This window comes from Gopherus evgoodei, chromosome 24 (assembly GCF_007399415.2).
Source record: "Gopherus evgoodei ecotype Sinaloan lineage chromosome 24, rGopEvg1_v1.p, whole genome shotgun sequence".
NCBI classification, from domain to species: Eukaryota; Metazoa; Chordata; order Testudines; family Testudinidae; genus Gopherus; species Gopherus evgoodei.
Window position 1 is genome coordinate 7,578,939 of NC_044345.1, and position 6,879 is coordinate 7,585,817.

The window sequence follows — 6,879 nt, forward strand, 5'->3', positions numbered from 1 at the left end:
CTGACCTCACGTCAAGGTCACAGCATTGGGGGGAGGAACAAACCGCTCCGGCTCCACATTCCCATAACAGGGGCAATTGCTGCATAACCAGCAAAGACCCGCACACACACAAAGGAGAGAGGAAACGGTGCAGTCCTCCTCCCCTACCCATTTGGATTGAAGTCACCAGGGCCAGGGGGTGACCCTGCAAACCCCTCGCTCTCTCCAGGGCGGCAGGAGAGAAGGCTGGCTCCATGAGAAAGGGTTTCCACTTTCATCAGCAAAGGAGACAGCCCCAGCCCCAGCCCTCTCCCCTGCCAGCCATTCCTTCACAGGTTTGCAAGTTACAGCCTGCAATTCCTTGCTCCTAGTCACCCTGCCCATTAGTCACCGTGAGAGGAGACAGCTATTTGAACTGCCTGCCTCTCCGGCTTAAATTCAAACACATGTCTGAAAAGTGAGAAGACTTCCGGCTCCCCCCCCCCTCTTTTCTGTTGGGAGTTTTGAATATTTCAAGCCCTGGCAAAGCATTTCACCTACCTGCTTAAAAACAACACCCCCTCCCCTCAAGCTGTTACAGGAAAGGGGGGAGGGAAAACTTTCCCACAAGTCCCAGTTCAAATCTGAATCAATGGGACGCATTCAAGCCAGGTTCTGGAATTTTTTAAGAGCTTCTGAAGGTGCAATCGGGTTTCACTTCAGAGAAAGTAACAGGCGGGGGGGCGGACTGCCTGTGAACCGAGCGAAGACTAGCAGAGCCATGTTGCTTTCAAACACACGCTCCTTCCTCACCCATGGGGAGAGCAATTAAGCCAGGCTGTTGCCTTAGCTAAGGCGTAGAAGCCCCTTGTCTGAGCCACTAACCAACCCACCCCATCGCCCCCCTTGTGCCTGGGTGCTCTCCCACGCGCAGAGCGCCAGCTGCCCGGACACACGGTGAAATTAACCAGGGTGAAATTAACCAGAGTGAAGATTCTATTTTTTATAAACTCAAATCATCTCCTTACCTTCCCCTTCTCGCAGCCCGATCCCAGCGGGGCTTTCTCCCGGCTCTCTGTGCCCGAAAAGGAGGAGGAAACTTTCCCTGGGAACTTCAACCCCTGCCCGAGGTGTGGTTCTGCTAGAGAGGAGCGAGGAAATGGTCGGGTTTCAACACCCTGTTTATTATTTAAATCGACGCTCTCTGGAGGAACAGCACCGACCCTGGCCACCGGCAGGCATTGCACAAGCCAGGAAAGGATGTCAGAGCAGCCCCAGCGCTTTCCCCTAAGTGCTGGCCACATTAACTCTCAGCTGTCTGAGCTCTTGGCCAGATGAGCGGACACACTTGCTCTAGCCAGTTTATTAGGGCCAGAGAATTGTTGACTTAAGGGTTCTTTTTTGTAAGGCTGATTTTAGGCCTGGCTCAACATAAAAGACTTTCCCCCACACCTCAGTTAGCCTCATTTCCTTGAGGTGAACTTGGCTAATTAACACTAGCTGAGTACTGTAGATTGCCCTGAATAAAAGGCCATGATTTGAAAACGACATTGAGATGTATTTCCCAGAAGTGGTTTGGAAGCAGCTGCAGGGGTGTCATGGGAACATTCCCAGGCAGATGTGGGGAAAGGGGACTTGGGTTTAGGGTACAGGGTTCTATCCCACTATCAGGAGGTAGCTATGTTAGTCTGTGTCCACAAAAACAATGAGGGGTCGGGTGGCACCTTAAAGGCTAGCAAATTTATTTGGGCATAAGCTTTTGTGAGTAAAAAACCCACTTCTTCAGATCTCTAAGGTACCACCAGACTCCTCCTTGTTGGCGTGGTTCTATCCCTGGTTTCCTGAGTGTTCTAAGACAAGTCACTGCCTCAGTTTCTCCCGGTGGGATAGTGAGACAAACTCTGTGAATGCTCATGCAGGTGCTTAATTAATGGTCTACTCGCTTGAGGGAAGTTAAGTGTGCATGTCTTTGTGGGTAAGAGCAGGCCTAAATTTGTTTCACAGTTCAGTTCTGAGGATAAATTCTTTAAAGATCATACAGTGCCTGGCGATCGTCAGTGATGCCTGGCCTGGAGGATTCAAGAGGGAACAGCTGGGGCATGGGTCGATAGACACACGCTCACTCTGCTCACGTTAGCATGCTATAAATCGCGGTGTAGGTGTGGTGACTAGGGAGGTGGCACAGGTTAGCCACCTGGGCATGGACACAGAGCCAGTCGGGCATGTGCTCTGGTGGTGAGCTGTGCTCAATGGCCACTTGGCCGTTTTTAGCAAACTAGCTTGAGCAGAACCAGCATGTCCATCTACTCAGCCTGGGAGGCATGCTTCCCCGCTGCAGTGTAGACATACCCCATGTCATGCCACTTGCATTCGGCATGTGCCTGAACCATTCTGGGCCTCAGTTTCCCCATCTGAAAAATGAGTGTAAAACAAATATGGTTTAATATGGACAGAAGTATTGTTGTGATTTTTCTGGGCCTGATTTTGTCTTGCACCTTGTAGAGTCATTTGTACCAGTGCAAAATGGACATAAAGCACTATTCTTCTTATTGCACTGGAGTAAATCAGCATCAGCATCATCCCTAGCAGATCTCAAAGCACTTTGTACACGTCATCAGTATCATTATCCTCATTTTACAGATGGGGAAACTGAGGCACTGAGAGGGGCTGTAGTTAAGAGACAGGATAGCGCCTCTGGAGATCTGAGTTCAGTTCCTGGCTGAGATTAAACTCGTCTCTGATTGGGCGGTCACTGTCCATCCTGTACCTGTGCTGTGGAGATCTCTGGGGCTGTCTATAGGTGCTTGAAGTGATTTTCAGCCTATCCAGGGTTTACTGTTCAACAGCTCTTGGCACCCCCACAATACAAATTGTTCCAGCACCCTGGGCTGTCATTCCCATCCTTTTCCTTCCTGAAATGGTGCTAGCTTGCCCACAAGAGATGAATCAGGGAATGGCGGGAGAGGAAACACAGGAACTGCGGAGTTTGACCCCCAGCATTCCAGACCTTTTTGCTTTGTGTCCCACAATGCACAGCACGAGATGTCCCTGAATGCACAGAGCCCAGTGGTGAAGCGAAGCACCGTGAATGTTGCATGCTTACCCTACAAGAAGTCTCTGCTGTGTAGGTGCACTGGCTGGCTCGATCCTCAGTGATATTGAGATGCCTCCCTCCCATTGAACTGAAGGTTAGGCCCCTTTGAGGATCTGGGCCACTGATCTGTAATGAATCAGGAAAGACTTGGCTGTGTGTACGCAATTATCGCAGAGTGTCTCTCTAATGCACATCACTTAGCACTGTTATTATCCAGCCAGGTCTCCTAAGAACTCGCTAGGGATCGAGGCGGACGGCACTTGATTTACAAGGAGGCTAGAACAGTTTGGGATTTTCCATGATGATGCCAGTGCTCCAAAACTCAGTGTGAATTAATGACACCCCCTCGCCCCCCCAGGTAGACAAGGCTGCACAAACCAACCAACCCGCTGCCCATCCTTGCTCATTGAATGGGCAAAGGTGTTTTGCAAAAGGAGACAAAGGAAAACCATGCACGAGCACCACGAGATTGGAGGGTCAGAGTGACAGAGGCAGACCCATGTGACAAGCCAGCATAAGGCATCAAACAGCCCAGACTGGACATGAAAGTGGGAATGTGATGTGAGTGTTAGTCTTCTGGGGAGGGCACAGCCGATGTCTTGTAGGACAAGAACACCCGTAATGGGGTGTCGAGGGAGAACAGACCCACTTGTTTCAAAGAGACCCTGTCCAAGAACTCTGTGGAATTTAAAAAAATACTGGGCCAGATCCTCAGCTGATGTTAAAGCAGCATCGCTCCATTGGAGTCAATGGGCCATATCCCCACCTGGTGTAACGTAACATCTCTCCACTCCATTGCAAAGGAACTACAATGATTTCCCCCAGCTGAAAATCTGGCCCATTGCTTTTCATTCACTGTGGTTTTAACAACAACCCAGTTGGGTATCAGAGGGGTAGCCGTGTTAGTCTGGATTCTTTGCTGCTGCAACCCAGTTGGGGTTTCCTCCAGGTGCATGCACCGAGATTTATTATTGTAGGGTTGCATCTGATACATTGTTAAAATCAAAAATAAACTCCTGGACACAGCAGGTCTGAATTCCTGTTGCGGCTGCCAGCCGCCACAATCCGCAGCTCATTAGCTTTGCCCGGTAGAGAGAAGGGGGCGTCTGGACCAGAGTGTGAGACGCTGAGGCCAGAATTTTCAGACGTTACCACCGCTTTCTGCAATGCAATTCACGGTGCTCCTAATTCCTGCTGGTCAGGCTCACTCGCGCAGCAGCAAGGAATGTTTTATGTCGTGTGAGTAAAACATTATTTATTTCATCTCTATCCCTGTGGCAATGATGGGGCAGGGGAATCTGAGTCTGGCTTTTTGCAAGGCCACAGCAGTCTCACACATCCCTCATGTCCGAGAGATGGCTCCCGGGTTAGCTCCGAACCCAGATCAGCACGTCAACGGGATTGAGGTGCCTAAACACCTTTGAGGATGTGGCCAAAGTCCCCTATGGGCCCCCGCAAACGACCTCACTTTTGCAGCTGAAAATGATTCGCGACACCAATGCCTGGTCCTGAAGCTGTGGTTAAAGAGACTGACGGGCCCAGCTCTGCAAAGCTACCTCATTTCCTACCTGCCATTGATTTCAGTTGACGTTCGGGAGCTGTAAGTCTGAGGATCAGGGCAGAGGGCTTGTGCCACAGGGTCGCTGGCCTTTTCAGGTGAGTTGGCCCAGCCTCATCTGTGATTGACCAGGCAGCTGGGTGGATGGAGTGAGTACACAAGCCAGCAAGCGGCTCCATTGAGGAGGAGAGCGACAGGAAGCAAGGTGGGTGAGGGGAGGGGAAAAGGTCTGTGGGCGCCCTCAGCCTGCTGTGTGTTACTTTGTGAGTTTCACGTTTGAAGATGCCAGAGAGGCCCTGATGGAAGGTGACAGTTCTTGCGCTGGGAGAACAGGCTGGCAACTCTGCCCGTGTTGTGATTCTATAATTATCTGCTCTAGTTCAGTTTCCCCTGGAGACGAGCCCGGCTTTACCCCAGGGGAAGGAATGCCAGGGCATTTCAGGTTTCCTGCATAGATAATCTCGAGGCTCTGTCTCCCACACGGCATCCCCCCCGTTGGGCCTTGGCAGCTTGGTCGGTATGTTGCCAAGCAGAATGTATCATCGCCTCTTTGGACAGCTGCAGACCTTGGGCACCCGCTGTCCCTGGGCATGAGAAACCCAGCGAAGGGAACTTTGTGGCAATGCAACCGTTACACCAGGAACTGTCCTGAGCCTTTCAGAGCCGCACTCACCCGCACGCCCCCCCGGGTTGTGCTCAGAGGGTGTTAACAGCCTGGGGCCTGGCACGACCCCTCTGGCTGCATGGGAACTGTGGACTGTTGCTCCGCACTTGTGTAAGGATGGTGGTAAGTGAGCCTATAGGACATCGCTGGTTAGGCCTCAGAGCAATCTCCTGCGCTTTTTTTTTCCATGCCGGAAGCTCAGCTTCCACTCCTCCTTAATTTCATTAATTTTTCAATGGCAAAATGCTTTTTGGGAATGAATTATAGAGCAGTCCTGGGCTCAGCTTATGTATGCGCTGCAAACTTTCTTTCTTGGCCTCTTCCCACTCTCCTGCCCACCCGACCTCCCGCTGGATTTATTTTCTCGAGGTGGGTTAAAGGCACAGTATCGACAGGCTGCAGTCTTCCTATGGGAGCAGCAGTTCGGGAGATTCAGGAGGGGTGTGGGAGTGGTGGGTGTGTGAAGAGGACTGCCCGGTAGCGCCCCATATATCTGTGGGGGTCGCATCCCTTTGCTGTGCAGGCTGTCGCTCCAGAGAGAATGAACTGTGGAGGTCGCCCTCATCTTCATCCTCTGCAGCAAGTGACACCACCCCCTGCACAGAAATCAGAGCTGGGAATGCCTAGAAACGGCTCCTGTCTTGCCACCCTCCTGGCAGTGCAGGATCGCTCCTTGCGGCTGCCCAGCCTCATTGTCAGAGTCTCCAGGGTGGCTCGTCAAAGGATCAGAGAAGCTCAGGGTTGGAAGAGGCCCTCAGGAGGTATCTAGTCCAACCCCCTGCTCAAAGCAGGACCAATTCCCAACTAAATCACCCCAGCCAGGCTTTGTCAAGCTGGGCCTTAAAACCTGTAAGGAAGGAGATTCCACCCCTGCCTATGGAACCTATTCCAGTGCTTCACCACCCTTCTAGTGAAACAGTGTTTCCAGGGCCGGTGCAGGGATGTTTGGCGCCCTAGGCGAAACTTCCAGCTTGTGCGCTCCCCCCGTGTCCCACCCTGAGGGCCCCCCCTACAGCAGCTACCCCCCTCCACCCTGAGGGTCCCCCCCTCGGCAGCTACCCCCCTCCACCCTGAGTGCCCCCCTTTGCGGCAGCTCCCTATCCCCCCACCCTCCGCCCTGAGACACTGCCCCCACCCCAGCTCACCCCTGCTCCGCACACTAGCACACCATCTCTGCTTCACTTCTCCCACCTCTCAGGCTGGCGGCACCTAAGCTGACTGGCGCTGCCAGCCTGGGAGGCAGGAGAAGTGAAGCAGCGATGGCGTGTACGGGGAGGAGGAGGTGGGGCAAGGGTGAGCTGGGGTGGGGAGTTCCCCTGCATGCCACCCCCCCTTACCTGCTGCAGGCGGCGCTCCCCACGCTCCCCTGCCCCAGCTCCCTCTGCCTAAATGCCAGCGGCGACCGGGGCGGCTGAAGATCCGGCTGCTGCGGTTGCTGCTGAAGAAAATGGTGCCCCCCAAATCCCAGCGCCCTAGGCGACCGCCTAGGTCGCCTAAATGGTTGCACCGGCCCTGAGTGTTTCCTAATATCCAACCTAGACCTCTCCCACTACAACTTGAGACCATTTCTCCTTATTCTGTCATCTGCTACCCCTGAGAACAGCT

At 52.9% G+C, this 6,879-nt stretch overlaps 1 protein-coding gene across 1 annotated transcript in view; it reads right to left on the reverse strand.

Annotated features, from left to right (window-relative positions):
• The window catches only part of CDC42SE1 (CDC42 small effector 1), a 55,040-nt gene extending 53,913 nt beyond the window's left edge, over nt 1-1,127 (reverse strand). The window contains exon 1 of the mRNA XM_030541743.1: nt 987-1,127. The gene's annotated coding sequence lies outside the window, so the exon portion shown is untranslated. The remainder of the gene's footprint in view (nt 1-986) is intronic.
• Nucleotides 1,128-6,879: the final 5,752 nt, after the last annotated feature.